This window comes from Thamnophis sirtalis, unplaced genomic scaffold, assembly GCF_051295495.1.
Source record: "Thamnophis sirtalis isolate CommonGarterSnake01/CBP01778 unplaced genomic scaffold, rThaSir2_p1.2 scaffold_2, whole genome shotgun sequence".
Lineage (NCBI taxonomy): Eukaryota > Metazoa > Chordata > Lepidosauria > Squamata > Natricidae > Thamnophis > Thamnophis sirtalis.
The window spans coordinates 146,393,564-146,417,208 of record NW_028261382.1 but is presented as its reverse complement, the minus strand read 5'-3'; the positions used below and the strand labels follow the sequence as shown (position 1 = coordinate 146,417,208).

General features: G+C 43.2%; 1 long non-coding RNA gene across 1 annotated transcript in view; it reads left to right on the top strand.

Moving 5' to 3' along the window:
- LOC148049222 (uncharacterized) overlaps positions 1 to 23,645 on the top strand; it is a 185,103-nt gene that overhangs the window by 148,975 nt on the left and 12,483 nt on the right. Inside the window, exon 3 of the long non-coding RNA XR_015695396.1 lies at positions 16,403 to 16,456. This is a non-coding gene — a long non-coding RNA (uncharacterized LOC148049222). The remainder of the gene's footprint in view (positions 1 to 16,402; positions 16,457 to 23,645) is intronic.

Here is a 23,645-nt window from a genome sequence, read left to right as displayed (position 1 = left end):
CTTTCATGTCTTGTTGTTCATCTGTTTGTTTGTGTTTTCTCATTTCTGCAGGTCTGACCACCCTTTTCTGAAGGAGGGCTGGATGTCAGCCTCTGCTTTGCTACTGCTTCGGCTGCCATTGAAACGGGGGGGCATGGTATTTGGGAGGGGAATCATTGATGTGCTGGAGGAAGTTTCTAGATGCTGAACTGACCACCTTACTGTGCATGTGGAGGAGGGGTGTTTCCCGCCAAGGCGAACAGTTCAGCATTCCATCCTGGTGATGCCTTTCGAAGTTATCTCACACCTGACATTTGGGGAAATATGATTGGACTGTGCACTGGGATGCCAAGGGGAGCAATGTTCCCTCTAATTTTTTTTCAGTGTGAGCAGAAAAGTATAGTGTTTGAGCGCATATTTTCAGGCCTGAGCACCTGAATTTTTTTCACAGATGTCACCTAAGACAACAACAAAATCAGTATTATTTGAAACTCAAAGTTATGTTTATTCAAGGTACCCGCTTAATTAAAAGTGTTATATAATATCAGTATCACTTAACAATGCTCCTGCTTAGCAACCAAAATGTTGGCTCAGAAACTCTGGCATTGAAGCTGTCAAGTTACAAGATCCTTGCACCCATAACCCTTTAGGGGAAAAAAACCCAGGGGTCTTCAAACCTGACAGCTTTAAGATTTGTGGACTTCAACTCCCAGAATTCCTTCTCCAGTCATGTTGCAGTGATGTCATCTGCGTGGATCTGCTCTATCTTCGGTTTTTTTCACAGGGGCAGGGCTGCTGCTGAAGATGCCAACGAGCCCCCGCCGCCACTAGAATAACTGCTGCTGCCACCTCCTCCTCCTTCTCCAACATCACCAACACATTTTCTGCCCAGCGCTGCAGCCGAGATGAAGCAGTCAAAGCTCCCGCAGGCGCCGCTGCCCATGACAGTGGTGGCGGTGCCTCCCCGTCCCCTCGGAGCACCTGAGCTGGGCTCTGGGTTACCCCTGCCGCTGCCTCCACTGTGCTTTTGAGAAGCCATGAGGTCTTTTTTTCCTGCTCCCACCCCCTCTGCCGCCTTCCTACTAGGTCCCGCGGTCTCATAGCTCCTCAAAAGCACGGTGGAAGAGGAAGGGGGAGGGATAACGCAGGGCCCAGCTCAGGTGATCCGTGTGGAGGGAGAGGCACCACTGCCACGGGTGGGGGTGCTGACGGGAACTTTGGCCAGCGCAAACTACTGTCAGTAGCTCCGTACTCATCAAAACAAGTCTGGGGAGATCCTTTGCAGGCGGCCAGTTCTAGCCGCCTGCAAAGGACTTCCCCGCGTTTGCTTTGCTGAACACGGGGCGACTGATAGAAATGACAGAAATCACTGCGCGGCAGTTAGAAACGGCGGTGTTTTCTTGCCATGTGCGCGGCCGCGCAGCCGCGCACCTTAGAGGGAACAGTGAAGGGGAGGGGAATGAATTATACATTATATTATTAGCTTTCGCGCCTAATTAACCAGACAGCTTAGCTTTGCAACTGTTCATTTACAATTAGTAAAAGTACACTTGATTTCAATACAAAAGGAGTCCAGTGGTTTTCTTTCCTGATTACTGAATGAAGTGATGCTGACACATGTCTTCAGGAACTTAAGAATGCAGGGCCAATATTATCTCTGCAGGGATGATATTCACCAGGGAGAGAGAGACACTATGAAGAAGGCCCTTCTCAGTCTGGTCAGATGAACATCCTTAGGGGAGAGGACCTGTAGCATTCCCTGTCTTCCCACTCTAGTTGATCAAGTAGATCTGACTGAGAAGAGACAATCCTTTAAATACACTATAGCACATTGTTGGTTCATATTTAAGTGGTTTCCATTAGAAAACTGTGTCATAATTGCTACTATTGGGCTGGAACCAGCTATTCTATATGTATATATTTGAAGGGGTATTTTTTATGTTAAGTATAGATCTTACTTTTCTCACCACTGAATTGCATTTTATAGTAATAAGGATCAGTGTTCAAGTCTGTCAAAATCTGTTTGAATCTTGAGTTTATCTTCCAAGTTAATTTTTCCCCACCTAGCTTATTATCTGCAAATTTGATAGTTTGCAAAGTTTTCCTTTTATCCTCTGATCAAGGTCATTAATGATGTTAAATAGTAACATACTTCCACCCATGTAGATATAGTTTTATTGAGAAATTACATTGAGTGTTGTTAGTCAGCCAGTTGCGAATCCATCTGGTTGTGGTACTGTCTATTCCACATTGTTTTATCTTGCCTAGGCTGTAGTCTAATGTCTTACTAAAATCTAAATAAACTATGTCCATAACATTTCCCTAATCTACTAATTTAGTCACTTTGTCAAAACAGGCAATAAGATTTGGCATGATCTATTTTTAATAAACCCATTCTGATTTCCAATAATTGCCTTGCTTGTTTCTAGCTGATCACAAATTCACTGCTTGATTATTTTCCCAAGATTTTCCCAGGTATTAATGTAGGCAGATAGGTCTGTAGCTTCCTGGATCTAATTTTTTTCTACCTTTTGGAAGATTGGAATCACATCAGCTCTTTTCCAGTTCTCTAATAGTTTCCCCATGCTCCAGGAGCTCTGAGCTATTCATTTATTTATTAAATAATTTTCCAATTTTTGTCCTTTTAAAATATTTCTATGCTGGGACTTTTTAAATCTCACTTGCTTTTTCCACTGTGCAATTTGCTGAGTAAATTTTATCATATTGTACTTTCTTACTTCTATTACTTTTGTCACTGAACCGTATTTAAATTTGACCAGTGATAATAGTATTACTGCTGTAGAATTAAATTAGAGTCCAAGGCAAAACTTTCATCAAAGTTCCAATAAGACAGACATGTTGGCACATCTGTGGAAAATTCCAAATCTAAAACTTCCTGGGTTTCCACCCAGTTGAAAGTTCGTGATCTTATCCCCACACCCATAAATCCATCACATGGTCCAATTTTCTTGAGCCACGCTGGCATTTCCACCCATCCAGTTCCGGTCAGATGCAGAGGTACGGAAACAAAAGATGACCTTGGACTTCTAGAAAAGAATGACAATAACACATTCCACAATTCTACTCCTTTCTATTCCCCCCTCCCAATTACTACACTAATGAAACAGCATAATGAAATAAGAGAGAGTGTGGCAGACCAAACATCTTAAAAAGGAATATAACTGCAGGCCTGACATCTTTCTCATCATTTCTGAATAATTTCTGATTCATCTTTCCTGCATTTTTAATTTAAAAAAAACTAAACGTATTTAGCCTTTCAGCCTAATTTGGCAGTCTGAATCTTCATCAGGTTAGTAAGGGAGAAACTAAACATTTTTCCATAGAAGATGGTTCCTGGTTATTCAGTTTAATCATGGTATACAGAGTTAAATAGGTATCGCCTGTCAGAGGCAAAAGAAGGGATGAACTGACGATAGAAATTGGCAAAACCCAAAAATTTCTGCAATTGTCTGCATGTACGGGGCGCCTCCCACTCAGTTACCGCCTTCACCTTAGCGGGGTCCATCTCAATGCCAGCGGGGGAGATACGATACCCCAGGTAGTCAATCTTCTCCTAGTGAAATTCACACTTGGACAACTTGGCATACAGTTCAGCGGCCCGGAGCTTTTTCAGGACAGTGCGGACCAATGTGACGTGTTCGTCATAAGTTTGAGTGTAAATAAGGATATCGTCCAAATATACGATAATGCCTATGTAAAGATGGTCATGCAAAATCTCATTAATTAATTGCATGAAGACTGCAGGCGCCCCCTGCAGGCCAAAGGGCATCACCCGGAACTGGAAACAACCGAGGGGGCAGTTGAAAGCCGTCTTCCACTCATCCCCCTCCTTTATGCGGACTCTATAGTACGCTTCTCTGAGGTCCAATTTACTGAAAATGCGGCCCTTTCCCAATTGGGCCAGCATGTCCTTCATCAACGGTAACGGGTAAAGGTTTTGAGCTGAGATACCGTTCAGGTTTTTGAAATTAACACATAACCTCAGGGAGCCATCTTTCTTCTCTCTGAACAATACGGGTGCAGCTACCTTGGGACGTGCTGGCTCAATGAAACCTCTATCCAAGTTTTTATCAATGAATTTTCTCATTTCCTCCATCTCCCTAGGGGACATTGAATATATTTGGGGCTTTGGAAGCTTAACCCCCAGCAAAATATTGATGGAGCAATCAGTAGGTCTGTGGGGCAGAAGCTTATCTGAAGATTTTTCACTAAAAACTCCTTTCAGGTCCCAATACTCTTTTGGAATCTTTTCTTCCCCCTCAATTCTCTCCTGGCCCCTGGCGGCCAATGCGGGGCTGGAGCCAGCAGGCTCTGGGGTATCGCCCTCCCCCTCTGGAGCTGTGCTGGTGCGAATGCGCAGCCACCCCTCCCTCCAATTAATGCGAGGGTTCCATTTACGAAGCCAGGGGAGGCCCAAAATCAAGGGCCTGTCCATTCCAGGAGCCACAATAAAAGAGATCAATTCTACGTGGGTGCCCATTTTCATCTCTAGAGGTTCAGTATAGAAATGGGCTGGGCCACCCCCTGCAATGGATCCATCGATTTGGCAAAACACAATAGGGGTTTTCAAAGTTCTTAATTTCAGGCTCAGTTTTTCCACCATTGCAGGATTGATCATACATCTCGAACAGCCCGAGTCAAGGAGGGCAGGAAGCTGTTCTGACACCCCATCAGGTGGTACCCTTAATTCTATTGGGATCAACATGGGGCCTTTATTTGAACTCACCCAGCGAGGCGAGGCGTCATCATCGGAGTCATCAGAGGAGCTGGGGGTGACATCTGCTTCTTCCTCCACCTCTTATCTGAAGCACTGGGGGGTGTTATCAGCAGCGAAAGCAGCCTCTTTCTTCTTTTTCTCTAGGGCCCTGCTCGTCTTCCCTTTCCCTCTTGGCAGGGGGCGGGGCGGTTGTAGGAAGTTTAATGCGGCAATCTGTGGCGCGGTGGCCTCCCCTCCCACAACGGAAGCATGTGAGCGGCTTGCTCTTGCCAGTGGAGCTACCCTTTCCCTCACTCCTGATTCGGAAAGGGGGCTTTTGAGCTGGGGGGGGGTGATCTTCCTGCTTTCTCCTCTCTCGCCCGTTGAAGTCTAATCAAATCGAGCTCAACGTCTGCTGCATTTTCATACCAAGCTGTAACTCGCTTGGGAAGGTGTATGTTAACACATTGTTGGTAAATGTCCTCATTTAATCCTAATGCAAACTGGTCCAAAAGGGCATCCTGAGACCAGCCTCTCATATAACAAGAAAGCTGTTGAAACTCCTGAATATATTGAGCCACCGGTCTATCTCCCTGCTTGAGGGCCATAAATTTCATCTTTCCCCGTTTCTCAATTAGAGGGTCATCAAATCGTCTTTTAAATGCAGTCATAAAAGCATCAAAATTCCTCAGGAGGGGGGAATTGCTTTGGTGCAAGCTGATCATCCATTCGGCCGCCTCTTCCTCCAAAGCAAGTAACACCATTCGCACTTTCATTTCATCTGTTTCTAAATCGGGCCCATAAATTTCCATATAGTTCCAAATTTGTATAACAAAGAGACCCAGCTTCTTGGAATTCCCGTCATATTTTACAGGTAAGGGAGGGACTTTTGCCATTCTGCGTCTTCTGGGGGCCCTCCCTACTCTGGCAGCCGCCCTGGCTGGGGGGGGGGAGAAGCTGTTTCTGGGTTTGTTTGCTCCCATCCTCCCTCGGCCTCTTCACCCTCCCTGAATTTTTGCATAGAGTACCTTTGTTCAAAGTCTTCCATTTGGTCTCTCTCTCGGGGTTTCCGTTCGGGCAAGGTTTCTTCCAAGTCGGCTGGTTTTCTCCTAGTAACTCCAGCATCCCAACTTTCGCTGTCCTCTTTTTGCCCCACACTTAGGGACCATCGAGGGGGAATAGCAGGGTCCGCTATTCCTAGGCCAGCCATTCTCCCAGGTAATGATGGGTCTGCAGTTTCCCTTTCAATCTCTTCTTCATCGCTTGCTCACAAAGTCATCTTTCTCGTTCCTTCTTGTAAGTACACCCCCCCACAGAAGGTTGAAATCTCCTGGTGGGGTGTGAGTGAGACTTCGCTTACTGTCAGAACCTCTCCATTAGGTAATTAGGAAAGAAGACCATGAGACTCCATGAATAGAAATCAAGTGTACTTTACTAATTATAAATGATTAAAGGCATAGTCTGATTATTTAGGCGCGAAAGCGATTGATATATAGAATAGCCCATTCCCCATCCCTTGGCATCACAGTTACAGTCCAATCATAATTCTCCCAAGTGTCAGGTGTGAGATAACTTCAAAAGGCATCACGAAGATGGAATGTCAGTGCCGTTAGTCCTGGCGGGAATCTCCTACGCTTGCGTAGTCCGACAGGCAGCTGAGCTCCAGAAACTTCCTCCAGCACAATTAGTAACCCCTCTGTAGGTAGGAGGAACCGACCAGGTGGTTCCGCCCCAGGCGACTTATGGACCCTCTGAGGTTCCAGACGGAGCTTGGGGTTATTCCTGATACCCTCGCCCACAGTCCAGCAGAGACTCTGGTTGCTGCTTGGAACTCGGCAGCGGCGGAGTCTCTTAACCGGATTGCACCACTACGGCCACTCCGAGGCAGTGGATCCAGGAGGCCCCTTGGTTCACCAAGGAACTCCGGGAGAGGAAGCACCGGAAGAGACGCCTAGAGCACTTATGGAGATCCAATAAATCCGAATTGAACCGAGCACTTTTAACATCTTGCATCAAGGAATACATCAGGGCAATCAGGATGGCGAAAAGAACTTATAGCCTCCGCTGAGTCGCACCCAGCCGCCCTGTTCAGGATAACCCGTTCCCTCCTAAATAGGAGGGATACAGGGGATCCTTTACAGGGTAGGGCTGAGGATTACATCCAGTTTCTAGCGGACAAAGTTGCTCGGTTTCGGTCGGACTTGGACTCCAATTCCGCAGATCCAGCCGAGGCACTAGGGGATAATCTGGTAGGCCATCGCTGGGTTGAGTTTCAGGATGTTGCCCCTGAGGACGTGGACAAGGCCATGAGAGCTGTGAGTGCCTCCACATGTGCACTGGACCCGTGCCCCTCCTGGCTGGTCGCTAACAGCAGGAAGGTGACACGGGGCTGGATCCAGGCGGTTGTTACCGCCTCCCTTCGGGAGGGGGTCTTTTCCCCCGCACTTAAGGCGGCAGTGGTGAGACCCCTCCTGAAGAAACCATCTTTGGATCCAGCCGTTCTTAACAATTATCGTCCAGTCTCCAACCTCCCCTTTGTGGGGAAGGTTGTTGAGAAGGTGGTGGCCTTTCAGCTCCAGCGGTCCTTGGAGGAAGCTAGTATCTGGACCCATTCCAGTCTGGCTTCAGGCCTGGCTACAGCACAGAAACCGCTTTGGTCGCATTGACCGATGACCTCTGGAGAGCCAGGGACAGAGGCCACGCCTCCATCCTGGTTCTCCTTGATCTCTCAGCGGCTTTCGATACCATCGACCATGGTATCCTTCTGCGACGACTGCAGGAGGTGGGGGTGGGAGGCACTGTTTTGCGGTGGTTCTCCTCTTACCTCTCGGACAGGTCGCAGTCGGTGTTAGTCGGAGGGCAGAGATCAACCCTTAGGCCCCTAACATATGGGGTGCTGCAGGGTTCGGTCTTGTCCCCCCTACTTTTTAACATCTACATGAAACCGCTGGGTGAGATCATTCAGCGGCACGGGATAAAATACCACCAGTATGCGGACGATACTCAGTTGTATCTGTCCGCCCCGTGCCAACTCAATGAAGCGGTGGACGTGATGAACCAGGGCCTTGAAGCTGTTAGGGACTGGATGAGGGCTAACAAGCTTGTGCTCAACCCAGATAAGACCGAGTGGCTGTTGTGTTTCCCTCCCACTAATTCAGCAAGTATTCCATCTCTCAGGCTGGGGGGTCAAACACTATGCCCCTCAGACAGGGTCTGCAACTTGGGAGTCCTCCTGGACCCACAGCTGACTTTTTAACACCATTTGTCAGCTGTGACCAGGGGGGCCTTTGCCCAGGTTCACCTGGTGCACCAGTTGCGCCCCTACCTGAACTGGGAGGCTCTCACAACAGTCACTCGTGCCCTTGTGACCTCTAGGCTGGAGTACTGCAATGTGCTCTACATGGGGCTGCCCTTGAAGAGTATTCGGCGACTTCAGCTAGTCCAGAATGCGGCCGCGCGAGCGATTGTGGGTGCACCTCGTTTCACCCACATAACACCTATCCTCCGCGAGCTGCACTGGCTACCTGTCGATCTCCGGGTACGCTTCAAGGTGCTACTTGTCACCTACAAAGCCCTTCATGGTAGTGGATCTGGGTACTTGAGAGACTGCCTACTGCCAATCACCTCCACTCGACCAATTAGATCTCATAGATTAGGCCTCCTCCGAGTTCCATCTGCCGATCAATGTCGACTGGCAACCACGCGGAGGAGAGCCTTCTCGGTGGCAGCTCCGACCCTATGGAACGATCTCCCCATGGAGATTCGTACCCTCACCACCCTCCAGACCTTCCGCACAGCCCTTAAAATCTGGCTATCCCGTCAGGCCTGGGGTTAAAGACCGTAACCCACCCGAATAGTATGAATGTTGTGCTTTTAATGATGTACGGTCTTATGTGTTAATTGTTTGTTCCCCCCCTTTTTCGAGTTGTAAGCCGCCCTGAGTCCCCCCAGGGAAAAGGGCGGCATATAAATAAACTACTAAGACTAAGACTAAGACTCCCAAATACCATGCCCTCCCTCCCCGTTTCATGGCAGTCGAAGCAACAGCAAAGCAGAGGCTGACATCGCCTTTACTTAACAAAAAAGGTAAGGTATTCCACTTATGAACTTTTAAAGGTAAGATCTGGAATATAATGGGAAAGCATAAACTCACCAGACTTTTGCTAACTTTCCTAACAGTCCTTGGAGAAATAAACACTGGTTCTCATGATTGCTTCGGAAATGAATAAATCACATTATGTGCATAGTAGAATTGCCCCTACATAAACAACTACCGGAAAAGGAAAACTCTTTTCTTTTGATGCCACATAAACTGTTAACTTGTAAGGTTTTTCTTATATTTTTGTATAAACCCAAAGGAACAATTAATACTGTCCCCAGTTTTGCAGAATGTATATCTGATACAATTGACTTGAATTAAGAACAAAATAGAGTATTTTTCCCAGCTTTCATTTGTGTGTAAGTTGTAGTCTTTACATATGGTAAGCAGACCTAAGCAGGTAAGCAGTTTTTATGGGTTTTTTTTCTTTAGCCATAAATTACCTGGTCTCCCTTCAAAGCCACTGGCAAAATACATCTTGTTTGAGTTTACTCAGGAATGGCTTTTATCTGCTTTTACTAGAAAGCTGTCTGATCACTGACAGATGCAAAGGCAGCGAACTGCTGTGTGAAAATTATATGTAAGGAATCAACAAATGAAGGCCTTCTTTACACAATATAGCTTTGTAATTGGAATAACTGTATATTTTAATATTAGAATTTCATACAGTAAAAATCAGTTACAAAGTCTTTTCTTTAAAGTTTAACGTTTCTCACACCTTTTTCAAATGAAATATTTTGGATTCACTTATTCTTATAAGTTCCATTTAAGAATATTGTCTTTGCTAAAGAATGGAAAATAAAATCCATACATATAGATATAAAAAAGAGATAAAACATTTTATTAACTCTCAGATTTCCTGTATTTACAATCCAGTCCTATATTCCTTAATAAATTTTAGAGGAAATCACACTTCCTGCTTCCTGAATATAGATTCTGCCAATCTGATCCTGCTATTTAGAGAAACTTCTTGTTCCTTATTGAGATACACAGCCAATAGAAATTATGACAGTATGTCTAAACATTTGGAAAACAAATGAAAAGTATCCTATTTCACTATGTTTCAGACTAGTTGATTGAAAGCATGTAATTGTATTTTTTTCCTCTTTGATTTATTGTTATCTGTTGCTTTGCCTAGTTGCTTTGTAGTTGGACAGTCTAGAAATGTTATGATTATACATATAGGCAGTCCACAGGTTAAGAATGTCTGATCTAAGAAGAACCCCTAGACAAATGTGCTGCCTATTACTGAAAATGATGCACTGCATTCTCCTTCCTTGAGTTCCAAACCCCTAAAGTCATTTAATGCTTTCAGTCAACTGCTGAAGCCACACATTTTTAATATACAGTCTGTTTTTCAGCAGTTTTCAGCAATTCCTGAAAGTTCTGCATGACCTCAAGTGTTTGTTGGCTTGAAAAAGGATAAAACTCCCCCAACTTTTTTAGTAACAGGCAGTCCATTTGTAAGCATGAGTTTTTACAAGTTCTGAGGTTATAACTGTGCTAACAAAGGGACCTACAACAAGGCCTTGTAGCTGGAGCCATGATTACGGCATTCCCACAGTCACATGATCACAATTTGGAGAAATTGGCAACCAGCTTACAAATGTTACAAATGTTATTTTTTTTACAAATAACTCACATACACAATTACTAACTGTATCCATATTTTTATTTTTAATTACCGTAGATAATTCAATATTTTCAATATTGCAATGGATGAAGTCAATTTGGATAATTGTTGTAAACTAGCGAACAAAGAGAGTCATATCAGAGTGTGAATATTTTGCTTATCACTTGGTAGAGTGAGTAGCATACAGATTTAATAAATAAAATAAAAATGCAAATAAAAGTAAGATAACTTTACAATATCTCATATAGAAAATACAAAACAGTCCAATAGAAGCTATTGTACCCTGACTCCTGTATTGAAGATTTCTCCACTGACATGACCTATGCAAAGATTTTTTTCATAAGATACTGTATCTCATTTTAAACAACAGTATTTTCTTGTGATTCTCCCTGGGCTTGGATTTTTGAACTCATTTTCTGTTAATCTCTGGATCCAGAAAAGAAGACTTACTATCTAGGTCAAAGTTTACAAGAATAATCTCCAAATCAAATATATAGGTGAAGAACCTTGATTGTTCTTGAAGAAAGGTTAAGATATAAAAAATTTAAAAGATTGATTTTGGACTCTGCTGCTCTTTCAGTTAATTAACCAAAGGCAGAAAGAGCTCAAAGATCTGCATTAATATTAATATCTTATAAGAGGGAACTTCCTTCCAATGAGTCATAGGTAAGAGGGATCAAAGAAACTTTGTATAAAATGCATGATTTGGCCTCCAGTCCATTTTGCTAATATGTTTTGCTGAGCAAAGGGAAGTGTTTTAGCCTAATGATTATTGGAGTAGCAGCTTTTACATTTCATTACTTAATGAGAATATCTCCTTTTACATTAATCAAGATTTGTGGTATTGTTGGGAAGTCCATGTACTATTAATAGTTTCAATTTTGAAAGTGTCCTATACATAACTTGTTCTTCTAAATTGTGTTATTCTTAAATAAAACCAACAATGAAACCAATTATTGTACTCCACAATGACAGAGGAATTTAGGCAGCTTTAAAAAGATTGTTATTATTATCACCATCATCACCATCATGTAGGCTATGTAACTGTGTAGCAGATAAATAGCAGATGTTATTGTATAAATAATTTGCCCTAAAAGTCTACTGTTTCTCACTTTTTATTTCTTATCATGGGAGCAAAACAAACCCCATCTTTCTTCTGTCACTGGACAATATAAAATCTTCCAGACTCCTGAATCTTTATTTTGAATTTTAGATAATGTTAACCTTTTTAGGAAAGATTACTTTGTCATATGCCATTACTAGTCATATGGAGTATTACAATGAACTGTTGAAAACTGTTCAAGAAGTGTATCAGGTCCAGAATGAAGCAGCAAAAGCAATTATCAGCATTCCTCATTAGGCTGATCTAATAGCTATGTTTCATAGGTTACACTGGCTTCTGAGTGCAATTCAAGAGGCTGATTACTGTTTATAAAACTGTTCATGGAATAGGGATCTAGGGATCTTTTGTTACAGTTTATTTTATGTCTGCATAGTTTCAGTTTCTAAAATTTGTTTCTTTTCTCTCAAAGTGTATCATTTATGCTATAATTGCACTCAACAATGAACTAAAGGGCCACCATCAGTGAGCTGTTGGAAAGCATTACTTGGTCTGTTGTGTGGATGCTGGGATGGTTTAGGGGCGGGGACATTTTGGTGGGTGGGGGGTGTTTGTGTGGTGGGCCTGGTCTCTTGGTGTTATGTGAATTTTGTTGTATGGGTATACTGTGAATATATGTACAATGACAATAAAGTACAAAATAAAAAAAGATTTCAATATTTTTTGGCATAATCCCCCTTTTCTTTCTTCTTTTTTATTTAATGGGGGAAGGCAATTATAAAATATATTTTCCAAGCTACTCTAATATATTCAGCCCTACTGAATGATAAGTCATATAACAGTATGTTGATCCTGATGGGTAACTTGACTTCTTAAGGCTATCTAGGCTTTTTCAATCTTGTCTCTTTTAAAATATTAGCTAATTATCTAAGCTTTGTGTCATTTACAAATTTAATAACTTCCCCTCACATTTCTCATTAAAGTAATATATAAAAATGTCAAACAGTACAGGACCAAGGACAGGGTCCGGTGGCATTTTACTCTGCTTCTGGTCTAGACTGGTCATTCAGCCCTTATGTTACTGTATTGTTTAGGATAATATCATGAGAGACTCTGTGGAAGGCCAAGTGCATCTTGTCTGTAGTATTCCCCTCACCTACAAGCAATAATTCTGTCAAAGGAGGACATAAACATATAAAGTAATTTGAAGTTAGAAAGCAATATAAAATTAGAAAATAATATACAGATGATAAATATAGAGATATAAAGTAATATAAAGGTTATAATGTAATAACCTAGGAGAAAGTGAAAGAAATGGGCAGAAGAGGAGGACATACATGTGAAATTATTACAAAGTAATATAAGGTAAGAAAAAGGAAAGAAGAATGAAATTGAAGAACCAGTCAGGAAATGACAGGAAAGCCCTTATAAAAAATTAGCCATAAAAATGAAGTTATAATTTGTGGTTTTAATCTTGAGAAAAAATAGGTTATTGAAATAAAAGAGCTATATTGTAACTACAGAGTAAGAGACAAATTTATAATTGCACTCAAAATTGTGGTAAAGAACATTGGAAGCTACTTCTTTGTAATTTTTCTCTTTCTTTTCTGTTTTACTTTTCCTCCCGTTTCATGCACTTTTTCTTTCTCTTCAAAACCAAACAGCGAGCTGAAAAATACAATTTCAAGTTAGGTAAACCTTTGCATCTTGTAACACCTTATATTTAATTCAGGTATTTTTTCCTTGCCACAGAAATTTAGATATGTCCTTCTAACACTATTTAAATGGCATATCAGTTGTCAAAGCAGATATTGTCTGAAACAAAAACAAAAAACCCTGGGGAAAACTTTCACTTTTATCTAAATGAAAGCCTATAATATAATAGCAAAACTTCATTTATGTAGTGAAGAATTCACTCATCAACTTTTGTTATATTCATGTTTGTTTGTAAATGGTTGTACACTTTTTTGCAGCACAGTTATTTAGTCTTATTTATATAAAGGCATCACTGATTTGGGATAGTTATGAATATTCTGCTTAGAATGTCACCAAACAGTTATGAGAAAACAAGGAACAAATGAGTTAAGACTATGTACAATGTGGCACTCTGCACTCTAAATCACACTTTTGCCTTTGGCCCTAGATTCTTGCACAGCCCTAGGAGAAAGAAAGCAATTTTGTGAGGAGATTTAATGGAGAATAAGCATATTTGTCCTGATAGTCCTAGCCACTAATAGATTTATCCTTTGTGAATTTGCCTAATTCCACTTAAAACTCTCCAAGTTGGTACCCATTTGTGTAAACAAGCTTTTCTCTGTTGTGAACTTTCCATCATTCATTTGCATTGATCTTGGGATTTAACATTTTGAGGGAGAAAGTCAATTCTCCATATCTGTTTTTTTCTATGCCATGAATGTAGTTATTAATTTCTTTCATGTTTCTCTTTAAACATCTCTTTTCTTAACTAAAAAGCCACAATGTTCTCCTTAGGACCATTGGTTTAGTTACATGATCATTTTAAGTTGTCCTTTTCTTCACCTTCTGATAGTCTGAACTGTAGATATTATTGCAAGTATAGCCGCACCACAATTTATATATAAAATATTCAAATAGCAAAAGTTTGTGTAACTAATTACCATTCTAAAGGTACATCTCAGGGGTGGGTTCCTGTCAGTTCTAACCTCTTCTATATTTGGGTGGGGGGAGGGAGCTGGAACGGGTTCTAAATCCACAAATCTACAGTGCCATTTCGAACCGGTTCCAGCTCCCTCCCGCCGCCCATCTGCACTCATCAAGATGAAGAGTGAGAGGAGGAATTCTGGGAGTTGAAGTTCTTAAGTCTTAAACCTGTCAAGTTTGAACACCCCTGGGATTTTTTTTTCTAAAGGGTTAGGGGTGCAAGGGTCTTGTAACTTGATAGCTTTAAGACTTGCGTGCTTCAAATGCCAGAGTTTCTGAGCCAACATTTTGGTTGCTAAGCAAGAGCATTGTTAAGTGAGTTTCACCACATTTTACCAGTTGGCCACACCCAGCAAGTCACATGGCTGGCAAGCCACTCCCACCAGATCACATGGCTGGCAAGCCACTCCCACCCAGTCACATGGCCAGCAAGCCACTCCCACAAAACAGGCCACACCTACAGAAGAGGTTCTAAAAAATTTACACACACACACACACACACACACACACACACACACACACAGAGCTTTCTGTCTGGATGGTCTCCTAGGGTGAGCCGATAGACAGAGAAAGGAAGCAGTATGCTTCCTTCCATATGTGGACATACCAGGGGTTGTGACACAAAATACATGCCTATTTCCCTGGCTCAGCTGATAAAGGAGGAGAACCTGTGGCTTAGTGGCTAACACAACTGCCTAATATGTAATACAGCACAGGTTCAAATCCCAGTAAGGGTATGGCTAGCTGATGAGAGCTAAATAGCTTGAAATAGATCTATACTAGTCTCCCTTTATTTATTTATCAGCACAAATGCAACACAAATGTAACAAAGGCAACAGTAAAAATAATGGCTTTCTGTCTGGATGGTCTCCTAGGGTGAGTCGATAGACAGAGAAAGGAAGCAGTATGCTTCCTCCCATATTTGGCCATACCAGGGTTGCGACACAAAATACATACACACACACACACAAACACACACACACACTCATATATATACATACATACACACACACACACACACACACACACACACACACACCCCACAGGAACACAAATCCTTTCTAGCTCAGACTGATGAGACATGTGAGAAATTACCCTATCCCTGTGATTTGCATCTTGTGATTGCTCACATTAATCTGTATTTGACACTGTCAAACATGTCGTATTTTGGTTCTCTTATTTAGAAAACCTTTTTTGGAAATGGTACATATTGCAATGCAACAATTTGGAAGAGTTAATGGTTTCAATTACAAGGTGTATTTCCATTGCTGTTTGATTTGTGTGTGAAGTATAGAATATCTACTTGAAATGTGTCTGATCATGCGCAAGGCATTACAGGACTGTTAAAAGATAGCGAGATGTAGATAGAGGGATGGATGGATGGATGGATGGATGGATGGATGGATGGATGGATGGATAGATAGATGATAGATAGATAGATAGATAGATAGATAGATAGATAGATAGATAGATAGATAGATGATAGATAGATAGATAGATAACAGACAGATCAACAAACATAGAAACTGTGAAAATATCATATGTGTGTGTATATATATATACACACACACACATAACATATAACATTTTCACAGTTTATATAGTATTTTTCTCATATAGAATTTTGCTCAAAAACTGGGATATAGTTTTGTTTTTAAGGAAGGTCTGTAACTCTTCCCACAAAAGACCATTTGGAGCATTTATGGTCTGTATGAGGTCAGGGATATCCTTTCAGAAACACACTGAATAAATATTTAGATGATGAGCCCTCGTTGCTCCTTGGAGCCTATCAATAATTCATACTTTAGAAGGTCTTAAATACATGATAAACCATAACAACTCCAGTGAAACATTCAGTATTTATAAACTATTAGATAAGATTTAAAGGAGAGAAAAAAATCTTTCTTTATCTTCTTTAAAGGTAATTGTTTAAAATAATAATGGAAATATATACTTATAGATCTATATTTTTGTTATGTAAATTTTAGTGCTACACACAATTAGCATGTAATCAGTTGGAAAAGATCTACAACTACTCATGTAAAATTTTCAACAGAGAAATAGGAAATTAAGTCAGATGATGTAACCTCATCAATTAAACTGATTTATCCATTGGAAGCTGCTTATTATAGATTTTCATGTTAATTGAGATACTATCCAAATTAGTTATTTTCAATAATGCAGAGGCCTTTGCATTAGCAGCCACTTGTTTACATGCTTCTTTATTCCTAACAGATGATAGTAATCCATGGATGCTAGAGACAGATCCAGGAGGACACCTCATTCTAGGTAAGTAATATGTAAGTAACATCAGGCAAATTTCTCTTCTCTTTCAAAATCTTTCTCAATACTTTTCTGCCTTATCTTGCTTGCATCTTGCCTTTCCTTACTAAAGCATTCCTCACCCATTTTTAATTTTTTAACAGTAAATGTCAATTAGTAATTGTAATTTAGCAATAATTCTACAGACTACATAAGTGCCATGTTTCTGTTTAAAGGGTTTATAATACATATTCAATGAATAAGTGGGTTGGAATTCAAAAGTGAAAATGTTGTGGAATATAGCCTGTATCCATAAGCACAAGGAATTAAATATGCGTATCTATCTGCACTCTCTGGTGGTATTATTTATTTCTTTAGTGAATTGTGCAATAGCCCAAGCTGTGATGGATTTCATTAATCTCCTTCACATAAGGGAGCAAAGTAGTGCAGGCAAGTGATTTTTAAGGCTGACTTTAATGTAATTGCAAAATAATGTTTCTTAATAGAGTCAGACTGAAAAATGCATGAGCAAAATGATTGGAAAGTCAACTTGGGTCACTTTGTTTGCTCAAGAAACAAATATCTTAGTGAGTAATTAAATTTGTTAATCTTTTATGTAGGGTTTTATTGGAAACACATGTTTTGGACCAAAGAGCCCTTTGTAACTGGGCCCTTTAAGTTGAAAAGTAGCTGCTAAATACCAGAGCAGGACAAAAATTCTAAATCTGAGGAATTACATTTTTCTTGTTTGTTCAATTACAGCTAGTAATTGTATGTGTTTTTTGACCAAACACCATTGATAGACTTTGCTCTATCAACTTCTACTTCAGAATTCACTTAGAGCCATTTTTCTACTATTTTGTGTGCCTCTCTTAACAACTTGTACTTATTAATAATAATTAATAGATTTTTATTTTTAATAGAATTAAAGGAGTAATAAGTTCATATCACTAAGCTTTTGTCATACCTTGTCTTGAAATCTATATAGTAAGTGTATGCATGTGCACATACACACCTACGGGCATACCTCATCTTTTCTGTTGTAGATATCAATGAATAAGATTGGGGCATGAAAGTTATATGATTTTGGAAAAGGAGATAAAATGCAATATTGTCACTTACATCTCTTGGATCTTCTTTACATGAATAATTTGTGAATGAAGTTAATTAGATGAAGATGTAGGTTAGGATGTATTAAATTTTCAATTGTATTACAGGTTGATATTGTAATGTAGTGATACATCAATAGATACATAAACATTAATATCATCTATAGACTATGCAAAAGAGACAAACCACAGCCCCCCAAATGAAGAAGATTCCAACACCTCTCCACTAGTAACCAATAACCAGATCAGCTTAGATTAATTCCAAGGTTAAGTTCATACCAACAATCAAGTAAGCAATACTTCAATTAAGAAACTGCCAAAGAGCCATCAGCAAACAGTCCAGAAGGAATCTCTAAGACTACCCCCCATCAGTGGTGGGTTGCAGGCAGTACACCCCAGCACGGGCATACTGGAGCCTGCCCAGAGCACCGGGTACTGTTCCGGTACCGCCGAGCAGCTGGAGCATTGCAGAGGCTTGCAGAGGCATCGCTGGCAGTTCACCGACAAAAGGGCGAACGACAAAACCGCGCCCGACTAAACCGCTGTGATAAAACCACGTGTTCTAAAGCACCCCGATGAATGAGCGCTGAATCGCGCCAACAACAGCGCGGAGACAGAAGCGTGCTGTAAAACTAAACCTAACCCTAACCCTAATCCCTAACGCTAAATGTAACCCTAAACGTAACACTAACGCTAACCCTAACCCTAACCCTAACCCTAACCCTAACCCTAACCCTAACCCTAACCCTAACCCTAACCCTAACCCTAACCCTAACCCTAAACCTAAACCTAAACCTAAACCTAACCCTTAACCTAACCCTAAACCTAACCCTTAACTTAACCCTAAACCTAACCCTAAACCTAACCCTAAACCTTAACCCTAACCCTAACCCTAAACCTTAACCCTTACCTTAAGTTAAATCGGCTTTCTGTATCCGCGCTAATGTAAAGCACCCTTCTGTCTCTGCGCTGTTGTCTCCGCGCTGTTGTCGCTGCGTTGATGATGTCGCGGTTTTAGCAATGTGGTTTAGTCGGGCGCGGTTTTGATGTTCGCCCTTTTGTCGGGTCACGTCGCTGGCAGGTATGACATATGCGCTGGCAGGTATGCATGTGTTGGCAGGTACACATGGGCTGGCAGGTACGATGCATTTGTGCGCCATGTGTGGTTTGGTTTGGTTTTGGTTTGGTTTTATTGGGATTTATATGCCGCCCTTTTCCCTGAGGGGACTCAGGGCGGCTTACAACCACAGGGGAGGGGAAGTGCAAGGTCAAAACAAAACAATTGGTGAACAAAAGAAAATTAATAAAACACAACTTTCATTCAGCAATCAAACACTCGGGCGGGTGATTGGAAACCTATTCCCAGGCCTGCTGGGAGAGCCAGATCTTGAGGGCTGCGCGGAAGGTCTGGATCGTGGTGAGGGTGCGGATCTCCATGGGGAGCTCGTTCCATAGGGTCGGGGCAGCAACAGAGAAGGCTCTCCTCCGTGTGGTCGCCAGTCGGCATTGACTGGCTGATGGGATTCGGAGGAGGCCTAGTCTGTGCGATCTAATTGGTCGGTTTAGGGAGGTAATCGGCAGAAGGCGGTCTCTCAAGTACCCAGATCCACTACCATGGAGTGCTTTAAAGGTGGTCATTAGTATCCTGAAGCGCACCCGGAGACCAACAGGTAGCCAGTGCAGCTCGCGGAGGACAGGTGTAACGTGGGCGAACCGAGGTGCGCCCACTATCACTCGCGCGGCTGCATTTTGGACTAGCTGTAGTCGCCGGATGCACTTCAGGGGCAACCCCATGTAGAGCCCATTGCAGTATTCCAGTCTAGAGATCACAAGGGCTCGAGTGACTGTTGTGAGGGCCCCCCGATCTAGGTAGGGCCGCAACTGGCGGACCAGGCGAACCTGGGCAAATGCCCCCCTGGTCACAGCTGACAGCTGGTGGTCAAACGTCAGCTGTGGATCCAGGAGGACTCCTAAGTTGCGGACCCTATCTGAGGGGTATAAAATTTGACCCCCCAGCCTAAGCGTTGGTGTATTAGCCAAATTATTGGGGGGGAAACACAACAGCCACTCGGTTTTATCCGGGTTGAGCACCAGTTTGTTAGCACTCATCCAGTTCTTAACGGCCTCCAGACCCTGGTTCATCACGTCCACCGCTTCATTGAGTTGGCACGGGGCGGACAGATACAATTGCGTATCGTCCGCGTATTGGTGGTATTTTATCCCGTGCCTCCGAATGATCTCGCCCAGCGGTTTCATGTATATGTTAAATAGTAGGGGGGATAAGACCGAACCCTGGGGTACCCCACATGTTAGGGGCCTCAGGGACGATCTCTGCCCCCCGACTAACACCGACTGCGACCTGTCCGAGAGGTAGGAGGAGAACCACCGCAGAACAGTGCCTCCCACTCCCACCTCCCGCAGTCGTCGCAGAAGGATACCATGGTCGATGGTATCGAAAGCCGCTGAGAGGTCAAGGAGAACCAGGATGGACGCATAGCCTCCATCTCTGGCCCTCCAGAGATCATCGGTCAATGCGACCAAAGCGGTTTCTGTGCTGTAACCAGGTCTGAAGCCGGACTGGAAGGGGTCAAGATAGCTAGCTTCCTCCAAGGCCCGTCGAAGCTGAAAGGCCACCACCTTCTCAACAACCTTCCCGATAAAGGGAAGGTTGGAGACAGGACGAAAGTTGTTTAAGATGGCTGGATCTAACGATGGTTTCTTTAGGAGGGGTCTCACCACCGCCGTTTTGAGTACGGCGGGGAAGTGCCCCTCCCGAAGGGAGGCGGTGACAACCGCCTGGATCCAGCCATGTGTCACCTCCCTGCTGTTAGCCACCAGCCAGGAGGGACACGGGTCCAGAATACAAGTGGAGGCACTTACAGCTCGGATGGCCTTGTCCACATCCCCAGAGGCAACTTCCTGGAACTCAGCTTGCGTGCTGCACACGTCCATGTGGACGACGCCAGGCCCATTCCAACCGTACCAGTTGGAAAGGGATCAGGAACCCACCACTGGCCCCCACCCACATAGATAGGCAAGACAGCAGAATATAAACTTACAGTAAAAAACCCTCCTTACTAGCACTGGTGATGTTACCTAGTTAGGGTAATGAAATGTCTGCAAGAATACAAGCAAGCTCAGAGAGCACCAAGGAACCTCAATATAATGATTACTTAAGTATCTAGAACATTTTGTTTGTTTATTTGGGTTACCATAAATGAATGAATAAATGATTTTGGGAATATCCAAAAGGCTAGAGAGCAAGCAAAGAGACACAGAAAACCCTAATGATTTGCTACCATCTAATGATGGTCTAGACATGTGCAGCCCAAATATGGTAATTTTATTATTTATATAATTCCACTAAGTTTTCTGACTAATTATATAATTTCTGCTTAGTTCATGTAATAAAGCTATGTAATAAAAATGAATTAAATCTATGAACAATTTCACATGGTGCATGCTTTATATGCAAGAGATTCTGGGTTCTGTTTAAATAGGGCCAACAATTTCTTCTGTGAAAACTGTTACAGTTAAAAAAAAATTGGCCGGAGAAATTTATTTTTTTTACTCTATATAATACAGCTTACTTTGTTCTTGTGCATTATAATTATACTATAGCCATAGTCATAGCAGTTAGACTTATATACCGCTTCATAGGGCTTCCAGCCCTCTCTAAGCGGTTTACAGAGTCAACATATTGCCCCCAACAACAATCCGGGTCCTCATTTTACCCACCTCGAAAGGGTGGAAGGCTGAGTCAACCCTGAGCCGGTGAGATTTGAACAGCCGAACTGCAGAACTGCAGTCAGCTGAAGTAGCCTGCAGTGCTGCATTTAACCACTGCGCCACCTCGGCTCATACTATGACAAAGATGTATTGAAAAAAAATATGTTCTGAGTTTAATTATAATTGGAAATATACCAATCAACCCAAATCACTGTTCAATTTTAATGCCAATGATATCTCTAGAATTATCCTGATTCATTGTTAAATCTAATGTATTTGTGTATACTATTGTGTGGAGAGTATAAAGTTATATTATTATAGTACAGCTATAATAGAAAAGCTGAAGATTTAAATTACATTAGGTAGAAAGTCAATTGAAATCATATTCACTGGTGGCTAGACAACTTAGACAATGATGAATAAAGTATATTTTAAAGGTATAAAACAACAGTACGATTTTAACCCAGCCTTATTTAATCTGCTGCTGAATTTTAATTTTTCAAAATCATACAATCCTGTTCTGTCCCCCACTTCCCGGCTCGTTAACAAACGCAGGCAGGCAAACTTAAAAGGACTTTTCTTTATCAGTTCACAGTTCAAACTGGCTTCGAGCCCAAAAAATAACATAAACAAAAGCTCTTACAAACGCTGCAGTTCTTCCACCGTCTCCACGGATCAGGTTTACATGAAACACCAAAGCACTTATCCAAGTGTAACAGGCATAAATCGCGATTAGTAATCAAGCAATGTTTTACCAAACACGAAACACACGAAGGAACGTTGACTCCAGCGACTGGGCCGTGGCAGCATCCCTCCTTTTATCTCCAAACTTCCTCTCACAAGCCCCAGCTGCATACTGAATTTTGTATCCCGAAAAAATTCTCAGCAGAACTGCTGAGTGACAACGCTATCACCCACTGCAGGGCCCTTTCCCCGGGGTCGGATGGTCGGGATGATGTGTCCCCAAGATGACCCGCACCCATTTCCCTTGGTGCCTTTTTCATGAATCCCAAACCTCTGGAGGCATAGCCCCCTTGAATCGGAACTCTTTCAGTATCCGGTGGCCACCATGTTTCCTTCCGCCCTTCCCGGCATCGATACCCTGTCCAGGGTCATCCACCCTCCACAAGGCCAACCCACCAGCCCCCTACGTGTGTTACCCCATTCGCACAAGATAGCGTGCGTTCAGGGGGTGTGGAGTCCCAGGGCGGATGCCCTGCCGAGTAAAGTAAAGAACTCCAACCCTGCGAACTCGCTTCCACCTCGGACTGTTCTACCCGTTGCAACCTGCGCTGCCATTTGTCATCCCGGGAGCATGCAGTCTCTGGTACGGGATGTGCAGCAGGGTGACGGCTGGGTGGAGTGACAAAAGGCGGAAGTGAGGCCGGCGTCCCCATGGACTTTGGAAGGGGATCTTTTGAAGTATTGGGGCCGGCTCTATGTTTCCGCAGGGCACCTCCGTCGACAGGTGCTCTTGCAGATTCATTGTGCGTCTGCATCAAGACATTGGGGGTTTGTTCGGACGTTGCACCTGGCCTCCCGTCAATTTTGGTGGCCCCATCTGAAAAATGACGTACAGAGGTGCGTGAAGTCATGTGCTCAGTGTCATTGGGCCAGGTCTACAAGAACTCCGCCGAGATTCCAGACTTTGTCGACTCCGGTCCCCGCAACACTGGACTTTGTCTCTAGGTTCCCAGTGGGGTGCCAGGGTCTTGGACTGTGTTCCGGGGAGGCCATCACCAACCCTTCTGGGCCACACCCTGATCATCGAAACCGGGGGAAAGGCTCTGTGGGAGGGGATTGCGTGGTGGCTCGGCCAAAGCTGGTGGAGGTGCCATCAACCTCCGACGGAAAGGGGGTTGGTAGGTCGGCCTTGCAGAAGGTGGAGGACCCTGGACAGGGTGTTAAGGCTTGGCTGGTAGAGTTGCCGTCAACCTCCGATGGAAAAGGGGTTGGTGGGTCGGCCTTGCAGAAGGTGGAGGACCCTGGACAGGGTGTTAAGGCTTGGCTGAAGTCGGTAGAGCTGCCGTCAACCTCCGACGGAAAGGGGGTTGGTGGGTCGGCCGTGCAGAGGGTGGAGGACCCTAGACAGGGAGTTAAGGCTCGACTGAAGCTGGTAGAGCTGCCATCTCTAACCAATGTGCTGGTTGTCCGACTTGATCATGCGTTGCTGAGGGACGGCTGCAGTCCACGCAAACCCTCCTGTTCTTCTTGGGGCAGCTCCCTGCCAAGTGTCCAAGATCCCCACAGTAAAAACACAATCCCTCCGCACGTCTTCCATCCATCTCTGTCCGTGACACCCGAGGTCGGACAGCACCCAACTCCATGGGCTCCTCCCAGTCCACTGCAGTCTCTTGCTGAACTGGCATGCTGGTGGT